Here is a 20,890-nt window from a genome sequence, read left to right as displayed (position 1 = left end):
GTAAGATCGGATGTTGGATTTAGAGGTGTGTGCACACAGTCAGAGTTCTGACAGAATTTAAGGGTGCACGTAAGCAGTGTAGCAGGGAGCCGGGACGGTTTACGGGGGTTCACACACATATTTACCGGGAAATTATAACTTTTATGAGACATAATATGCATGTTGATGGGGTGTTTGGAATAGTTTCAAGGAACACTACACAGTGTCACCAGGGTGCTGGCTTTGTTGCGGGGGACCCCACTCAGGACTACTGGGGTGCATGATTTGCACCCAAGGGCCGCGCACAGGAAGGTATTAGCGGCTGTATCTGCTTTGCGGGGGACGTGTCAGGAGTGTTCTGGCCGTGACTTGTGTATAGCCTTACCTTGCGGGGACGATTCCATGAATACGCAGAGTGCGCAGAGAAATCTATGTGCACAGGTTCGCGCAGAGTCGTTCTCGGCACGCATGCTTTGCGCGATCTATGTGCCCTTCTCCATGAATCGGACCCAAAACCTCTAAGACTATTAGTGAGAGTTCCATCAGTAACATGCCACTGCAAGGCCCAATAGAACTGTCTAGGCTGAGGTCTTTGCCCTTGCTGGTGTAATCGGTTTCTCTTGTTATCCATTTTGACATCTTGGCACCATGCTGGATTTGAAGCTCTCCAATATTGCTCTTCCTTTTTGCTGCTTAAATATATCACGCACAACCTCTCACGTACTCAAAATGTATTAAAGGGGTTCATGAATAAAAGTGTGTGTGTGTAGGTGTTTGCGTGCGACGTGTGTGCGTGCGTGTGTCTATGTGTGCGCGTGCGCGCAGGTGTCTGAATATATGTCCATGTAGATAGATAGACATACTACTGGGTAGTGGCGGTATAATCATGGTTACATCACACTTTATATAGGAACATTCAATCATATTTTCCTCTGTAATTTTTGTTCCATTCAGTGATACTTCACCAAATTTGCCATGCAACTGATTTGGCGAATCTGAACATTCATGATTAATCTGGCAAAATTTCATCAACATTTTCATGCACCGATTGCAGAGAAAATACAGGTTTTACACATTGTGCCCATTTCGATATTCAAAATTTGTGGCACACGCATAGCCCTTATCCTGAAGCCGAGAACACCAAAAAGATTCTAAACTTGGATAAGCCCAATTCAGGATTCTCTCTTTTTAAACAAAACAAAGATAAATATACCAATATTTTCGTTCATGTGCAGTAGGTCAAAGCAGAAGGAGAAATAGACCAAAACGCAGACAAACCCATCTGCAGCCCCTAACACACATCCCTAGTCAGCGATGATCAGTAGGGTTGGGAGGACACAACAAAATGATAAATATACCACTAAATGAAAATGTTCCTGCTTAACGCACAGGATGATGTGCCACACTTAGCACACAGTAGGTTCAAATGGACAAAATGAAAAGACATACAGTGAAATTAAAAATGTTTCATGCACAAAAATGCCAGCTGCAGCCAGCACACAGTATGAGCATCATACATATGCATTAGGGTCGAGGGCCGGAACAAAATAAAAAGTATTCAGCGAATTGAAAAATATTTTGTGAAAGGCACGCAAGGACCCAGCACACTCCACACGAGTAGGGTCACAGTACACGGGGGGTTTGTGTGAAGGGGCAATATATGCCCAAAGCCACAACCACCAAGAACACACACACACTCATATACAGAAGGACAGAGGGATACAATTAAAGAAAAAATATACCAGAAAATATTCTGCAAAACCTACAAGAGGATTAATTTCACATAGAATCCTGTAGGGCTGCTGCACATGTGCAGTAGAGTTGGAGTGACAAAACACAATGAAAAACGTATCATAAAATGAAAAATACTCCAAAAATGCACAAAAGCATTGGCCATACCCAACGTGAAGTAGGGCCACTCTACACATGCAGCAAATTAATAGGGCAAAAAAAAAATATCGTGAAGTGAAAGATTTTCACTAAATAAAAAATATTCCATGAAATTCACAAGATGATCTGCTGCACCTAAATTGCAGTAGGGCTGCCGGACATTCACATAAGTGTCAGAGAAACAAAATTAAATAAAAAAGAATTCAACTAAATTAAAAATATTCTGCAAAATGCACAAAATGATCAGCTGTACGGAACACACACTAAGACCACTGTATAAGCATGGCAGCATCAGAGAGACAAAACATACTGAAAAACATACTGAAAAAATGAAATATAAACTGTGAATCATACTAGATAATCTACCATACCCAACACAAATCTGTCAACAAAACTCACAGAAAAGACAAATCATGCACAATTCTCTTATACAACAAAGAAATCAGCGGGAAGATGTTTTTTTTTTTAAAGTTAAAAAGTTACTACCTCTAAAAAGTAAGTCTACAAACGTTGGGAAGGTCAACGTTAAGGTCCAAGGTATTATTGAACACTAAACATAAAAGAAATCCAAGACCGTTGGACCATTGATTCACCCTGAAAAAACACAATTCAAAATGTAATAGCAGTAAATGTGTGTTTCTTTACAACATACGCCAACAATATACCACTATTCATAGGAAACATGCAATACATTTTAAGAGCACACAATGCAATTTAAACAATATCCCTGATATACATATTAAATTAAATAACATAAACTTACTCCTAAACTCAGAAAAACATACACTATTACTACCTTCTTTATAATACATTTCCCACCAAACAATAACTTTCACATGCTAAGTACAAACAGAAAAATGCACATACTAGCGTACATATGCACATACTAGCGTAGCTCTCTCGGTACTTGAAATCAGTTCTCCGTTATCTTCTTCCTCATTCTGCTGGTCTTTATGAGGTTTAGATTTCACCAGTTTTCATGTCTTTTCGTTCTCCTTGTCTGATATTGTTTTCTGTTGTTTTTGTCCCTTTCCTCCTCTTGTGAGCGCCCTGAGGCCTATGGGTTGGTGGCGCAATACAAAAATATAGATAGATAGATAGATACTAGTATGCAATTGACACATTAACAATGCTGACTTTATTTTATATTTAGTGTTTAAAATAGTTTAAACCTTGACTAGTTCAATGTTTGTAGACTCTAACGTGTTTTAGTTAGTATATACCTATAGAAATGTTTAGATATCTATAAATCCATACTGTAGTGAATTCCAGGAACTCTCCATGTAGTATGTGGCGGTATGGGGCCGCTAAGTCCGGAGTTGGTCCAGAAGCTACCCGATGGGCCCCCCTGAGGATGGAGGTGGTGAGATCCAGCAGACCTGCTACTCTCCCAAAGGCCCTTATAGTAATGGATCCAGTACAGAGTTTGGAGGTGACCCTCGGATAAACTACCTGTTCCAGAAAGCTCTGAAGAAAACACCTAAACTCTAAAGCCTGGACTAGGACCCTTATTCATGGTATAGAGACCCTAGCCGCAAACTCATGAACCCCAAAGGAGCAAGAGAAAGGAGGTGGTGAGATCCAGCAGACTTGCTACTCTCCCAAAGGCCCCTATAGTAATAGATCCAGTACAGAGTTTGGAGGTGACCCTGGGATAAACTACCTGTCCCAGAAAGCTCTGAAGAAAACACCTAAGCTCTAAAGCCTGGACCAGGACCCTTATTCATGGTATAGAGACCCTAGCCGCAAACTCATGAACCCCAAAAGGAGCAAGAGAAAGCTGGTACCTGAATGAGGAGGACATGTGAGACGAGACAAATGTGGGCACCATATATCATCCTGCCCACGCAGTACACACCTGGTGAGACAAGACGAGACAAATGTGGGCACCATATATCATCCTGCCCACGCAGTACACACCTGGTGAGACAAAACAGACTGCAGAAAGCTGCAGAGCCACGCACCGTGAGGAAAGGAAAACCAAGATGACCCTGAACGCTGCAGGCACCTTTAAAGACTCACCAACCATTGTTAGTGAAAGGAGGGAGTGATGAATCAAGAACCAACACCAAGCCTAGCATTTCGGTGCTGGACTGCCCCAGGGCAGGACAAAGACTGATATGTTTGGGATATTTCTTCTCTGTGAAAGATAGTGAGCTAAAGACTCTGGGTAAGTCTCTCGTAACCAGGACTAATGTCTTGCAGAGGGACTGCCAGGACCCCCCTTGTTAATTTGCATATTTAAGTAACTTTGGGTCTCACCCTAAGTTACTAGGGGAATCCAGACGTGGACCCCTTGCTCACTATTCTTAGAGAGGCACAGATCCACCCTACTGATAAGGTCCAACCAGACCGAAACACGTGTCTGGGGTTGCTGTTGGAACCCTTGTTTAGAGGAGAACTGCCTAGCATTTCGGTGCTGGACTGCCCCAGGGCAGGACAAAGACTGATATGCGCGCACCCGGAAGTACAGTGAAGTACGCTGTTTGCTGCGTGGGACTTTCATCTCTGAAGCTGTGTCCGGAGTACTCCAGCATTCGGCATCTGTTCACACGACCGGAGGAAGTCTTTAGAGGTTGCACTGGGTCTGCCTGGACTGCCTGGACTAAACTGCTCAATTTCATTGGCCTGTTGGATAAGGGAACGCCTCTGACCTGCCCCATCCTTTGTGTTTATATTCCGAGTGCGTAGCGCACCCGCGCGCGCACCCGGAAGTACGGTGAAGTACACTGTTTGCTGTTTGTGGCTTGTAGCGGTGGGCGGTCTAGCTACACAGGTCAACTTTAAGCTAACGGTAAAATTATAATTGATTTAAATTGCTGATAGTGCCTTTGCTAGTGAGATACTGCGTGCTTGGGAAGTTTTTGTGGTGTGTAGCTCCTTTACAGTGTTTTCCCTGTGTCTAGTTACTGGGAACGTGCAATTCCAGAAGTAGAATGAAATGAAAGACGCTAGACACTATTTGTGACTGCGTTGTGCCCATGAATTCTATAAAAACTAGGAGAATGAGTATTGCTCAAGCAGTTGCACTACCACTCCCTGATTCATTGGATTCTGACGATGACTTAGTGGTGTGTGCACAAAATACATCAAAGAATCTTATTGAGGACGTCCGAGGGAATGAGCAATCAGACTCTTCGTTATCCTTATTTAATGAGGATAGAAGACAGCCCGTGTTGCCCTGCGGATTTAGTAAAGGTAACCCCAGAGCGACATTCTTGGACACACCGCCGATATTCCTATCAGGAGATTTAACCCTGCTGGGTTTATCGGAGCACTTTGACTCATCCACTCAGAATAATACTTCTTTGGGTATTAATAAGGCGAGGAGCGAAAAGGAGAAGCACAAAAAAAAAAATAGACAAAGGTGGCTTGCGTGTCATAAAAGAAACAGATGCTGACAACCAACAGCTATATAACGAAGTAAAAGCGCAAACGTGGTATTTAAAAGAAATCTTAAAGGCGTTAGTGGCTTGGCCTGAGACCCTGGCTGATAAACTATCTGAAGTGCTGGTTCTGTGTAAGGCTCAAGATAGCATGGCAGGAAAGCTGGCCTCGATATCGAACCAAAAAATAAAACAAACTATGAGAAATGATAGGGTAAAAAACCCCATTACAAGTGAAAAACCCGTTGAGGTTGGAGACAGCTATAATGCCACTGGGATTGGGTGTATACCTGCAAACAAAAATGAGACAGTTGTTAACACGTCATCAGAACTTGATTTGCAGAATTTAGGGAGTTCTGAGCCTGTAATACAGACTTCTAACTTGGCTACCTCTACAATCAAGGTTGCAGAGATATTTACTGTAAAAATATCAACAACAAAAAAAATGAAAAAAATAAGGAAGAAGCAAGCTCAGGCACAGAAGGCCCTGAATGTTTCATCAAGAAAGTTTCTGAGGGAGCCTAGTCTACGTACTATAGAAAGTGAGCCCACTGACGTTGAAGATGTAACCTTAATTAGGGAATCTCCAAAAAAAAAAGCATTTAAACAATCAACTTGATCAGGCTCTCGTGAGCAATGATAAAGTGAGCACTACCGATGCTGTTATGCCAGCGGATTATAGTGACGCTGAGTCAAAGCTCTCTGAAGCCTTAAAGAACAAAAGAGTTGTGGACAGAATCGATGTCAATTTAAAAAATCTGGAAATGGGGATGTTAGATATATTTGACCTTTTTAAGAATCCGGATGCTCCCCTGCGTATAAAAATCCCTGCAAGGGTGGAGCCTGGATCATCCAGTGGCTCCCTGTCGAGAGAAAGGTCCTGTCCCTCCGATAGCTCACACACGTTGCTTATAGGCCCGAATCAAGCAAGGGAAGGTGTCTCTATCTGTAATAAAGGCGTTAGCAATAGCAATATGGTCAGTACGTTAAAAGTTTCTCAGGGGACTGATAAGACCAATAAAGTGATGACCCTTGAAGATGAAAGGATCAAAGATGTTATAGTTACTGATTTGAATAGCACCGAAACAAAGTGTGATTCAAAAATCGTACAAGTTCCATCAGATAGCCTTGTAACAGAGGACTGTGTACGAAGGATAATAAAAGATCTTCTCAATAATAAAATCACCGATAATGAATACGGTTCAAATAGAGCATCACCAGTCAGGTCAGTTCTGGTTAATAAAAGTGGGACAGAAATGCAGGACAAAGTCGAAGAGATGAGGTGGTACCCCCAATCAGGGAATTCAAATAGGAGTGTTAAAGAAAAGTTTATGCCGAACCCTTTATATAATGAATCCTTGAGGGATTCCAACTGTATATTGTGCAAACCTCATCATTCAGAGAGTCCAAGTCTCATACTGCACTATGTATTTGAAGATAGATACTCACCAACCCTGAATAGACCTTATATTCTGAGTTTATTCTGTGATATTCCAGAATTGTCATTAATAGCCTCTGCTGATATACAGCTAGTGGATTATATTCATCCACAAAGGTTTGATTTTGTGCGACTGGTGATTCAGTCACCTTTGGTACGTGCTTTGATCTTGAAGGAAGCCGGTTCATTGCAAAAGAGGGGCTTTGACGTACACAACTATTTAGAGCATACATCTGCTGATTATCTGAAAAATAGTGAGACGACTTCACAAATTGTCACTCCAGGTGCCAATAATGTTGAGAGTGTTCATCAGCTTCAGGATGCCATACTTATCTCTGAGATGAAAGAATGGCGCACGTTGGCGACTTCCCTCAAAGACTCCATAGAGCAACTTAAAAACTTGGGTAAGCCCCTTTAGTGCAGGGGGCTATTTCAGCTTGATTTCGTGGAATTCTAGGGGGCACACCCATTTGGCCCTGGATAAAAAACTATGTAGGGAACTTGAAAACTTAGACTTTGTTTTAGTAAAGGAATCCTGGGCCTGTGGACAGCTGTTTTGGGATGGTTATGTGGTGCTATGCCTTCCTGGGACTTGTGGATCTAGAGGACGTCCCAAGGGTGGCCTGGCTTTGCCTTTTCGTAATTCTAATGCAATTGAAAAACTAGCCGAAAAACATCTGTACACCTCATGCCAAATTGTTACCTTTTTTTTGATTACACAAAAAGGTAGAGTGGGTTTAATGGTCATCAATGTTTATTGGAATAATGCAATTTATGATGGCCAAAAACTGATGAATTTGTTAGATGAATTAGATGTTCTGATGGATGAATGGTTGGCCTTCTCTGCTGGCGGGCATATAATAATAGCTGAGGATCTGAACGCTGACTGTAACTTATCTAACTCAGAGATTGAATGGTGTTTACTGGACAGGGGTGTCAACGGCTCAAAAAAGGGAAATAAATCACATAGAGGCGCCATCTGGCGTAAATTTATTTGCGCAAGGGGTATGGAGATGTTGTTTAATGATAAATATACATGGTATGCTAGAGGCGGAGAGACAATAATAGACTATATATTTGTAAGCAATGGGCTGGTTAAAGATTCTGAAGTGATGTGTGTCCAACCTATTGTCGCTAGTGATCATGCTATGTTATCAATTGATTTGGCTCTAGAGAAGAAGGTCCACAATGACAATGTAAATTGGGGACCTATAAGTGTGAATAAGAAGGGAACAAAGGTCAAATGGAATACTCTAAAGTCTATTAAATTTAACAACACGATTTGGCATGAATACGAAAAGAAATCATTAGAACAAAAAAAAGTATTATACTCGATAGCTGCCTTTGATGATTTGCTAGCTGACCGGTTGGTCCCTTTTCAGAATACCAGCAATATTGTAATGCAAAAAAAAAGGACACATAAACATGTCTTCGATCTTGAAGTTAAAGAACATAGAGCTTGGTTGTACAAGCAGTTACGTGCCATAAAGAAACTTGATCTACCAACAGATGAGTATAAAAAAGCGGTGAGAATTTGTCGCCAGGACTATACAAATTGGGGTATTCAGCATCGCGCAAATCTTGAACAAAAGGATGCAGAAGCTATGCTTGGAGCTATGAAGGAGAGCAATTCTAGTAATTACTGGTCTCTTATCAATAGCACCGAAGCATCTCAAGAGCAGTTACTTACTAATCCAATTGGGGAATCTATATGGTGCAACTTCTTTGAGAACTTATATGCCTTGTCACCCAATGTCATGCCAGCAGTTGAATATAAAGAATATAAATGGTGTCTTGACATCTCAGTGGTCAAAATAAGAGCAATGATACAGAAGCTAAAACCCTCTGACACTCCGGGTCCCAATAACCTTACATGCGCCATACTGAAACAGAGTCCTGAGCTATGGGCCGGGATATTGCATCTAATTTTCAGCGATGTACTCTTGTCCCAAACAATGCCTGATTCCTGGAAAGTTTCCTATGTGATACTTATATTTAAAAAAGGAAACCGTCTATGTCCCAATAACTATAGACCTACATCAATAATTAACATAGAGGCTAAAATGTTTGCCTCACTTATCTTGGAAAACTTGCTGCTATGGATGAGGAGAATGAAATTCTTGATGTGAGGCAATTCGGGTTTCGAAAAGGCATAGGGACCGAGGCGGGTGGTCTTTTTGTATCTACTTTGCAAAGTCAAGCTAAGGAATCTAACTATGGACCTCTATACGCGGCCTCTATGGACTTATCTGCAGCTTTTGATAAGGTTGACCGACCTACATTATGGCAAAGGCTTGATACATTGAAAATTGACAGAGGGTTGCTGGCAATGATTATTCATCTGTATTCGAATACAAAGTTAAAGGTAAGGCTTAACAACTCAGGGCTTATGCCCAGAGAAATAAAGGCGATGAATGGCCTGAAGCAAGGCTGTGCCTTGGCGGTCATCTTATTTAACTTGTATGTATCCGATGCTAATGCTAAAATTGCGTCTGCAGGTTTATTAGGTCCAAAAATTGGTGCTTTTTCGGTCAATTGGGTTGCTTACGCCGATGATTTTTTTACTGTTATATCGCACAAAGATAGGCCTACAAAGACTAATCGTAGCATTTGCAGATTTTATTAATGAACTGAAATTAAAAATAAATCCTGCAAAAACAGTTATCATTAATTTGGGTCAAAATAACAAAGCAAACAGAAATCCTACATGGGTGGTTGAGGGGTTTAAGATAAGGCTCCAGAAGGCTTTGAAATATCTAGGGTATTCCTTTGCTAGTAATATTACATTAAATGTTTCCAAAAAATGCTTGGAATCGAAAGCAAAAGTGGCGAGCAATCAGTTGAAGGTAATTGAAAGAAAATTTGGGAAATTCACCATGTCCGGTTGCAGAGACTTTTACCTGCTTAAGGTCATTCCAAGGTTAACTTATGGTTTCGAATTTAACCCAGTAAAAATTAATTCGTACCTGAAAAGGCTAGAAGCTATTTTGTGGAAAAAAGTACTGTATTTCATTCCGAAATGTATTCCTGTAGAAATGATAAGGTATGAATTCGGACTGGTTTCGCTTGAAAGTATAATGGAATGTAAAAGAGTCATGTTGTACAGAAAATGCATGCTGGCAGGCTCCAACTCATTATATAATATCTTAAGGGAAGGTGTTAATGAGAGATTTATGATTGATTTGCAATTTAATGTAGAAAAAGTCTTGGTAAAGATTGGAGCTTCAAAGCGCTGTCTATTTGAGAAACCAGCTAAAATTAAAGTATTGATAAAGGCTTTTGACTGGGTCACAAACAATGCTGTGATCATGAATTCGAAACTATACAACCAAGTCGTTTCTGTGTGGAAATGGTTTCCTATACTTGAATCTTATCTGACAAAATATCCATCGAGGAAACTTCGTAACAACATCATGCGATTCAGGTTTAATGTGCTTAACACTAATGAAATTTGCTATATAAGAAAATCAAACATTGTGAATAAGAATTTATGCAGGTTCTGTGAAGAGCATGAAGTGGTGGAAACACTGGTACGTCTGTTATTGGTTTGTCCTATGCTAGTGAGCGAAAGGTGTGCTTACTTCTCGGAATTCATATTTGATACTGCAAATGTTTCTAGGGAGCGCTTATGGTTTGAAATGATGCATGGTACCAACATTGCCCTGAAGTGTAAAGTGGTTGATTTTTTAATGATTGTCTGTAAGATACACAAAATTAGGCCTACTCTGACTATGTAAGTGCTGTTTTTCCTTCAAATTTTATGTTAAGTATTGTTTTATTGGAACTGTGCAAGGTTAGAATTAGAAATGCTAATGTGTTGTTTTATTCTATTCTGTTTGTTTTAAGTTTGTATTGATGTTCTGTTTTGTAAATGTTTAAATAAACCAAATACAATAAATAAAAAATAAATAAAAAAAAGATATGTTGGGGAAATTTCTTCTCTGTGAAAGATAGTGAGCTAAAGACTCTGGGTAAGTCTCTTGTAACCAGGACTAATGTCTGGCAGAGGGACTCCCAGGACCCCCCCTGGTTAATTTGCATATTTAAGTAACTTTGGGTCTCACCCTAAGTTACTAGGGGAATCCAGATGTGGACCCCTTGCTCACTTTTCTTAGAGAGGCACAGATCCACTCTACTGATGAGGTCCAACCAGACCGAAACACGTGTCTGAGGTTTCTGTTGGTACACTTGTTCAGAGGAGAATTGCCTAGCATTTCGGTGCTGGACTGCCCCAGGGCAGGACAAAGACTGATATGTTTGGGATATTTCTTCTCTGTGAAAGATAGTGAGCTAAAGACTCTGGGTAAGTCTCTCGTAACCAGGACTAATGTCTGGCGAGGGACTCCCAGGACCCCCTTGTTAATTTGTGATTATGCCAGGCCATCATGATGATGGCTAGGTGCATTGTAGTGGGTTGCTGAAGCTGTACAGTAACTTTCAATTGGGGGTGTCAAGTCATTCCCTCCTATATACTACCCTGGTTGCAAATGTAAGTGCAAAGTGGCCTTGGGCATCTGGGGGACGGGAGCTGAATTTGACATTTGACACGCTACATGCAAGCAACTTTACCAATTCCCATTAAGCTACTAAAGTTGTGGGTGAATATAAACTTCAGTTTTCACTTAAATTAAATTAAGGTACATTAAATTACCTTGGCGCTGTGTTGACCACTGTTGACCCTTTTAGACCACAACAAATATGTTTTGCTATGGGGTACTTGTCTTTTCACACTTTTCATAATCAATGACTACTGTAAACACTAGCCAAGTGTTCCATATTTACTGGAATATGAGAAAATAAGTAAGTGCACTTTAAGTTAGGAAGAGTGGGTTTTTAATTGTACGTATTGCTGTACTATCATTCATATTCACATATTCAACTGGTGTAGGTATACAGTGGCAATACACAATATTTGCTAATAGCAATAGCATTATTATAATAACTATAAGAACGAAAGGAGCTGCTTGGTGGAGAGGCGCGAACCCAGAGCCCCTGGGGGCATTTACTTCCCAGATGTGTGTTCTAGCATTATAACATCTGGGCTATGAACACTCATGCTACCAGGCAGTGCTGGGCGCATATTAACCTACGTTAACACCTGGATACCTTCGTCCCCCTCTTGATATGTCTTGAACCGTACCTCATTGAGCTGTTGAAACCTCTCGGCCAATCCTTATGGCTGTGCTCAGAGCTATGGTGTTACTCTGGAGGATGAGCAGAAGAGCAGTATCTGGACACTTGACATCTGGCTGAAATGTGTACTGTTTTTAAAAACATATTTTGTTTTAAAAACAGGCTGTCAGAGATGCAAACAACAAAGGGAAAAAAGCATTGGCGATCTAGGAGTTTGAATTTAGCTGTTCTGCGCGGATTTTAAAGCTGTGTCTTAATCTGCGCCTCAACATGTATATGCCTACTACACTGTACACTAAGACATGCATAACAAATATTAGAATTATGTTTAAGATAAAAAAGGAACTATTTAGCAACAAAGTGCCCGCTCTCATAAAATCCAGTTGAGAATAGCTCTATGTGGTGTACCCTGCAAAATGTCTCCCATAAAATGTCTCAGTAGGGTGGTCCCACCTTTGAGGGCAACAGTTCGAAATGTAAGCACAATGTCACCTTAATGGCTTTCCAGTAGAATTAGCCCTCTTTTAGCATACAGTTACATTAACCAAAGGCAGCTTTCACCCAACAATTTTCCATATTGCTTGAAATTGGACATATATGGGGGTCATTATGAGTTTGGTGGCACCCCACAGTAAATCCAGTGGGATACCACCAAACGGAATGACCGTTTCCAGCCCTCGGTCTGCCAGAGTTACCGGAACATTTTGGGTGCCAGTAATGGTAGGTTAATCCCAATTCCATGGATTGCCAGTATTACTGGTGCCGGTAATACTAGCTGTTTTTTTGCTGGTGGGGTGCCTGATTTACCTCCAGCTCTGAGCTGGAGGCAAATGAGGCTCCAAACCAGAAAACATGGAGCATGCCCGGTTAATTCCAGACTGGCATACTTATAATGACAGATTGGCAACTATGATACATAGCTTCACATATTCATCAGGGCATACATTTTGTTAACTGTAACATTGTTAAAAATTTCAATCAAGCAATACACCCTGGTCTCAGCCTAGTATGTAGTGTACAAATGAAATACCTATTTATTGTGTCTATAGGTTCAATATTCTGAGTGATATACCACTCATATCACACCCCTTCTCAAAATATCCCCATACACAAGTTTAAATATATATGGGGCAGCACTCACCCATGTGGTGACAATACAAATAAGAAAGTAAGGCAGTTGAATTCACTTACAGCAACACAGAATATCAAACACAGGAAAATAACAGTCTTGGCTTGTTGAAAAGATAGCGCTTAAGTTAGGATTTCCCCCTGCAAATTGCTCACTCACAAAGAAGCAATTCTACACATATGTAAGTAAGCAGCAGGTATTCAGGAATATAGAACAGTGTATAGGGTTTGAATGTAATCTTCCCTCCCCAAACAAGAGAGAAAAACGTTTGGAAATGTACACTTTTAAAATGACATTTGGAAATGGCTTAGGAAAACAATGAAAAGTGTGCAAAAATCCTTAAATTGATATAAATTCCTATGGGAGCAACACTGAACAGAACCTAACAAACATAAGCTATAATATGAGCAACAGTACACACTTTGAATCAGAATGGAGGTTTGGAAATACTTTGAATGGGAAAACACATATGTATAGCGTTTTGCAAAAATGAGAATTCCCGCCTAATTTTCACTATGCGATTTTTAAGAGGAATTGGTCAAATACACTGTTCCTGTATGCGCTTATTGGTTAGGGTGTAGCTAAAGGTCTGAGGTTTAACCCAGATTTGAAATTAAGTCTCTAGCTATAAAATTGAGGAAGTTATATAGGTTTAAATGAGAGGTGTTTTTGAAAATAAAGGTGCGAAAATTAAAACAGAAATCAATGTTTACAATGACAATTATCCTCTAAACTAGGGTATTCAGGCTGGTTACCAATTTGAAACAAAGTAAGCTCCGGAGTGGTCCAGGGAAACCAACCCCAGCACCTCTGTGTCTGCCTTAGAGGACTCATTCAGATTACCCGTGGGATGATTTTAAGGGTTTGGGATTTCACAAGATAAAAGGATTTTAAAGAAATTATCACTAGCACAAGGAATCAAAGCAAGGTTTCAAGACTGGTGTGACAATATTACAAGTTCTTAAGTTAAAGAGAGGATGGGTTATAGATTGGGATAGGGCAATGCAAATATACTATGGGTTACTAGGCTTCCTATTGATACTTACAGTCCACTGTAATGTAAGATTGGACCATCTAGAGTTCTGGTCATCATGGATCAGGTCTACAGACAGCAGGGTACTTCTGGTGGGATTAGTCAGCTAGGCGGTTCTGGTCAATTGGACTGGTACCTCAAACTGGACTGGATTGGATTGGCCCTTCTGGTTGCTGGACACTGTAGATCAGCGGGATGTTGACTTACAGCACGGAACCCTTAATGATAGCAAGCCAAACTGGATCAGAATTAATTCCCTTAAATTCAGGATTTGGGCCTAGCTGAAAAAGAGTTCGGCAAATGCTGAGCCTTTGGTTTTGCAAAGTATTCTGGATGAGGACAAGATGAAGAAGTCAGGAACAGAGCATCACGCGGAAATCAGGATGGAGTCAGAAATCAGTGTGTGTGTATGTGTTTTGAGGTACCCTTATTTATTCTGCCAAGTGACATCACTCAGTTTATGGTAGGGGCAAGCTTACTACACACACCCACAAGGCTGTGGTTGGTAAAAGGCACTTGTTTTTTTTCTGGTTGGAAGACAGAAAGGGCTGTCATATTTCATGATGTGACTTGGGAAACTCCCACATTTATTTGGACCAAAATTTAACTTTTCCAGAAATACACATTTCCACATTTATGCCCTCTAATAAAATCAGACGCATACATTACATATTTTGTGGGTTACATTTACATCCAACTCCCACGTCAGTGAGACCTGGCTTTGTCTTTCTGTGGAATTTTGTCAATTTTAATCGTAAAGATTTGGCCTAACAATTCCTAATTCGTTTCATATATGTGCAATCATCCCTAGAACACAGTTACACAATATTAGATTTGCAGCATTAATAGTCTTTGCGCAATTCATGTTTTTGTATAACTTTTGTCCCATATGGAGTACAGGGTTCAATCACGTCTTCAAAGAAAGAGCATACAATTAGATTTACAACTACCAACTTTCAGATTTATCCTCCTTCTTGTGGCAAAGTTAAAAGTCTTTAAAGCTTAATTATAAATATGCATTTACCCACCAAAAGTCCTTAGCAGTTTTTTTTACTTTTCTTTCAACTGGCAACAGCTGTCAAATTCCGTTGATCAGGGTGGGAGTCCTCTCCATTGAGAGTGAAGTTTCCTTCCCCTCCCCTGTAGGGATGAGTGTTCAAGCCTGCCATTGTCTTTGGCTGGGGCCCAGACGAAAGTCTGATGAGTTCTTTGTCATGAGTAAGCAAAAACCTCCGAGCATCAATTAGTCCTTTCCTGCCAGCAGTGAGGTGTGCCCCTTTCCCAGGCAGAGGCTGTCAGATCAGAATTAAATAGTTAATTAACTCAGGACTGGGTTTTAACTTTAAGTTACCTACATCTTTCATTACAACATATAAAAAGAACACAGTTTATATGTGGACTTTGACATTAGCAATCCTTCGACATTTTCACAAAACAAGCTTTTAAAAACAGGTGAGTTTGCACTTTCTTCCTGAAAAAGCACATTAATCTGAGTCCTTTAAATCAGATTTTCATCTGCAGCACACACATTGTATTCAGCACCAGTTCTTCCCTTGAGTGCTGGGATTTGTTTGCAGCCTGGATACATGTATCCAACCTTTGTTTGGAGTTTCTGTCTGCACAGCTGAAATGGTTACCTGTTGCAATTTCAGCTGCATTTTTCCAGTGGAACTGAAAACAAATGTTGTTGGGCTGGTTTTTCATGAGATACATTTCTTAGCTGCTGTCAGTCAATGAGGCCTGGCTCCTCTGAGCCACACTGGATGATCTGTAACCCTTTTACTCACAAGGATTCACTGGAAAATAAATGGGTTTAGTGCCAAAAACAGCACGTTGAAGGTTGCAAAGCTACATTTTAAAAGACATTTTCGGTTTTAGCACAATTCTGCTGCCTTGCTCCATGTTGAATGTAACAGAACCCACTGGCATGCTCCTGCAGTGAGAATTATGTTTTCACCCCACCCCCCTTGACTGTGTGTGACAGGGTGTGCAGCCTTTTGTGGTTGTGACCCAAACGCAGTTTTGCAGATTTGTGCGCGCACAGGGGTTAGCCCCTCCATTTTTGGCTGTTTCTTTCCCGATTTGCAAAGTGAGGCAGTGGGGCACATTGGGATGGGTCAAAATATCCCACAATATGTATGATATGATATGATATGATATGGCATTTATAATGTGCCTATACACAAGTGTTTCAAGTACGATACATGCAAACACGATCAGGCTAATATTCTCACAATACATATTCATATGATTTCACAGTGCATGTATATTTCTTGCTGATGCTTTCAAACATAGTAATTAAGCACGGATTGTGTTAGAGCCCACCACATGTCACATCTTTTAGATAATCTCTTTCATGGTATAGAGACCCTAGCCGCAAACTCATGAACCCCAAAAGGAGCAAGAGAAAGCTGGTACCTGAATGAGGATGACATGTGAGACGAGACAAATGTGGGAACCATATATCATCCTGCCCACGCAGTACACACCTGGTGAGACAAAACAGACTGCAGAAAGCTGCAGAGCCACGCACCGTGAGGAAAGGAAAACCAAGATGACCCTGAACGCTGCAGGCACCTTTAAAGACTCACCAACCATTGTTAGTGAAAGGAGGGAGTGATGAATCAAGAACCAACACCAAGCCTAGAATTTCGGTGCTGGACTGCCCCAGGGCAGGACAAAGACTGATATGTTTGGGATATTTCTTCTCTGTGAAAGGTAGTGAGCTAAAGACTCTGGGTAAGTCTCTCATAACCAGGACTAATGTCTTGCAGAGGGACTGCCAGGACCCCCCTTGTTAATTTGCATATTTAAGTAACTTTGGGTCTCACCCTAAGTTACTAGGGGAATCCAGACGTGGACCCCTTGCTTACTATTCTTAGAGAGGCACAGATCCACCCTACTGATGAGGTCCAACCAGACCGAAACACGTGTCTGGGGTTTCTGTTGGTACTCTTGTTCAGAGGAGAATTGCCTAGCATTTCGGTGCTGGACTGGCCCCGGGGCAGGACAAAGACTGATATGTTTGGGATATTTCTTCTCTGTGAAAGATAGTGAGCTAAAGACTCTGGGTAAGTCTCTTGTAACCAGGACTAATGTCTGGCAGAGGGAATCCCAGGACCCCCTTGTTAATTTGTGATTATGCCAGGCCATCATGATGATGGCTAGGTGCATTGTAGTGGGTTGCAGAAGCTGTACAGTAACTTTCAATTGGGGGTGTCAAGTCATTCCCGCCTATGTACTACTCTGGTTGCAAATGTAAGTGCAAAGTGGCCTTGGGCATGTGGAGGACGGGAGCTGACTTTGACATTTGACACGCTACATGCAAGCAACTTTAGCAATTCCCATTAAGCTACTAAAGTTGTGGGTGAATATAAACTTCAGTTTTCACTTAAATTAAATTAAGGTACATTAAATTACCTTGGCGCTGTGTTGACCACTGTTGACCCTTTTAGACCACAACAAATATGTTTTGCTATGGGGTACTTGTCTTTTCACACTTTTCATAATCAATGATTACTGTAAACACTAGCCAAGTGTTCCATATTTACTGCAAAATGGGAAAATAAGTATGTGCACTTTAAGTTAGGAAGAGTGGGTTTTTAATTGTACTTATTGCTGTACTATCATTCATATTCACATATTCAACTGGTGTAGGTATACAGTGGCAATACACAATATTTGCTAATAGCAATAGCATTATTATAATAACTATAAGAACGAAAGGAGCTACTTGGTGGAGAGGCGCGAACCCAGAGCCCCTGGGGGCATTTACTTCCCAGATGTGTGTTCTAGCATTATAACATCTGGGCTATGAACACTCACGCTACTAGGCAGTGCTGGGTGCACATTAACCTACATTAACACCTGGATACCTTCGTCCCCCTCTTGTTATGTCTTGAACCGTACCTCAATGAGCTGTTGAAACCTCTCGGCCAAACCTTATGGCTGTGCTCAGAGCTAGGGTGATAATCTGGAGGATGAGCAGAAGAGCAGTATCTGGACACTTGACATCTGGCTGAAATGTGTACTGTTTTTAAAAACATATTTTGTTTTAAAAACAGACTGTCAGAGATGCAAACAACAAAGGGAAAAAAGCATTGGCGATCTAGGAGTTTGAATTTAGCTGTTCTGCGAGGATTCTAAAGCTGTGTCTTAATCTGCGCCTCAACATGTATATGCCTACTACACTGTACACTAAGACATGCATAACAAATATTAGAATTATGTTTAAGATAAAAAAGGAACTATTTAGCAACAAAGTGCCCGCTCTCGTAAAATCCAGTTGAGAATAGCTCTATGTGGTGTACCCTGCAAAATGTCTCCCATAAAATGTCTCAGTAGGGTAGTCCCACCTTTGAGGGCAACAGTTCGATATGTAAGCACAATGTCACCTTAATGGCTTTCCAGTAGAATCAGCCCTCTTTTAGCATACAGTTACATTAACCAAAGACAGCTATCACCCAACAATTTTCCATATTGCTTGAAATTGGACATATATGGGGGTCATTATGAGTTTGGTGGCACCCCACAGTAAATCCAGTGGGATACCACCAAACGGAATGACCGTTTCCAGCCCTCGGTCTGCCAGAGTTACCGGAACATTTTGGGTGCCAGTAAGGGTAGGTTAATCCCAATTCCATGGATTGCCAGTATTAATGGTGCCGGTAATACTAGCTGTTTTTTTGCTGGTGGGGTGCCTGATTTACCTCCAGCTCTGAGCTGGAGGCAAATGAGGCTCCAAACCAGAAAACATGGAGCATGCCGGGTTAATTCCAGACTGGCATACTTATAATGACAGATTGGCAACTATGATACATAGCTTCACATATTCATCAGGGCATACATTTTGTTAACTGTAACATTGTTAAGAATTTCAATCAGGCAATACACCCTGGTCTCAGCCTAGTATGTAATGTACAAATGAAATACTTATTTATTGTGTCTATAGGTTCAATATTCTGAGTGATATACCACTCATATCACACCCCTTCTCAAAATATCCCCAGGGCACAATGGACCAGGAATCAGGCTGATTGGTAAAGGTAATATTTATTTATTTATTTATTTAAAATTCAAAGCATACACAAGTTTAAATATATATGGGGCAGCACTCACCCATGTGGTGACAATACAAATAAGAAAGTAAGGCAGTTGAATTCACTTACAGCAACACAGAATATCAAACACAGGAAAATAACAGTCTTGGCTTGTTGAAAAGATAGCGCTTAAGTTAGGATTTCCCCCTGCAAATTGCTCACTCACAAAGAAGCAATTCTGCACATATGTAAGTAAGCAGCAGGTATTCAGGAATATAGAACAGTGTATAGCGTTTGAATGTAATCTTCCCTCCCCAAACAAGAGAGAAAATTGTTTGGAAATGTACACTTTTAAAATGACATTTGGAAATGGCTTAGGAAAACAATGAAAAGTGTGCAAAAATCTTTAAGTTGATATAAATTCCTATGGGAGCAACACTGAACAGAACCTAACAAACATAAGCTATAATATGAGCAACAGTACACACTTTGAATCAGAATGGAGGTTTGGAAATACTTTGAATGGGAAAACACATGTGTATAACTTTTTGCAAAAATGAGAATTCCCGCCTAATTTTCACTATGCGATTTTTAAGAGGAATTGGTCAAATACACTGTTCCTGTATGCGGATATTGGTTAGGGTGTAGCTAAAGGTCTGAGGTTTAACCCAGATTTGAAATTAAGTCTCTAGCTATAAAATTGAGGAAGTTATATAGGTTTGAATGAGAGGTGTTTTTGAAAATAAAGGTGCGAAAATTAAAACAGAAATCAATGTTTACAATGACAATTATGCTCTAAACTAGGGTATTCAGGCTGGTTACCAGTTTGAAACAAAGTAAGCTCCAGAGTGGTCCACGGAAACCAACCCCAGCACCTCTGTGTCTGCCTTAGAGGACTCATTCGGATTACCCGTGGGATGATTTTAAGGGTTTGGGATTTCACAAGATAAAAGGATTTTAAAGAAATTATCACTAGCACAAGGAATCAAAGCAAGGTTTCAAGACTGGTGTGACAATATTACATGTTCTTAAATTAAAGAGAGGATGGGTTATAGATTGGGATAGGGCAATGCAAATATACTATGGGTTACTAGGCTTCCTATTGATACTTACAGTCCACTGTAATTTAAGATTGGACCATCTAGAGTTCTGGTCATCATGGATCAGGTCTACAGACAGCAGGGTACTTCTGGTGGGATTAGTCAGCTAGGCGGTTCTGGTCAATTGGACTGGTACCTCAAACTGGACTGGATTGGATTGGCCCTTCTGGTTGCTGGACACTGTAGATCAGCGGGATGTTGACTTACAGCAGGGAACCCTTAATGGTAGCAAGCCAAACTGGATCAGAATTAATTCCCTTAAATTCAGGATTTGGGCTTAGCTGAAAAAGAGTTCAGCAAATGCTGAGGCTTTGGTTTTGCAAAGTATTCTGGATGAGGACAAGATGAAGAAGTCAGGAACAGAGCATCACGCGGAAATCAGGATGGAGTCAGGAATCAGTGTGTGTGTATGTGTTTTGAGGTACCCTTATTTATTCTGCCAAGTGACATCACTCAGTTTATGGTAGGGGCAAGCTTACTACACACACCCACAAGGCTGTGGTTGGTCAAAGGCACTTGTTTTTTTTCCGGTTGGAAGACAGAAAGGCTGTCATATTTTATGATGTGACTTGGGAAACTCCCACATTTATTTGGACCAAAATTTTTCCACAAATACACATTTCCACATTTATGCCCTCTAATAAAATCAGACGCATACATTACATATTTTGTGGGTTACATTTACATCCAACTCCCACGTCAGTGAGACCTGGCTTTGTCTTTCTGTGGAATTTTGTCAATTTTAATCGTAAAGATTTGGCCT

This window comes from Ambystoma mexicanum, chromosome 7p, assembly GCF_040938575.1.
Source record: "Ambystoma mexicanum isolate Mex_15411 chromosome 7p, UKY_AmexF1_1, whole genome shotgun sequence".
Taxonomy (NCBI): domain Eukaryota; kingdom Metazoa; phylum Chordata; class Amphibia; order Caudata; family Ambystomatidae; genus Ambystoma; species Ambystoma mexicanum.
This window is presented reverse-complemented; position numbering follows the sequence as displayed.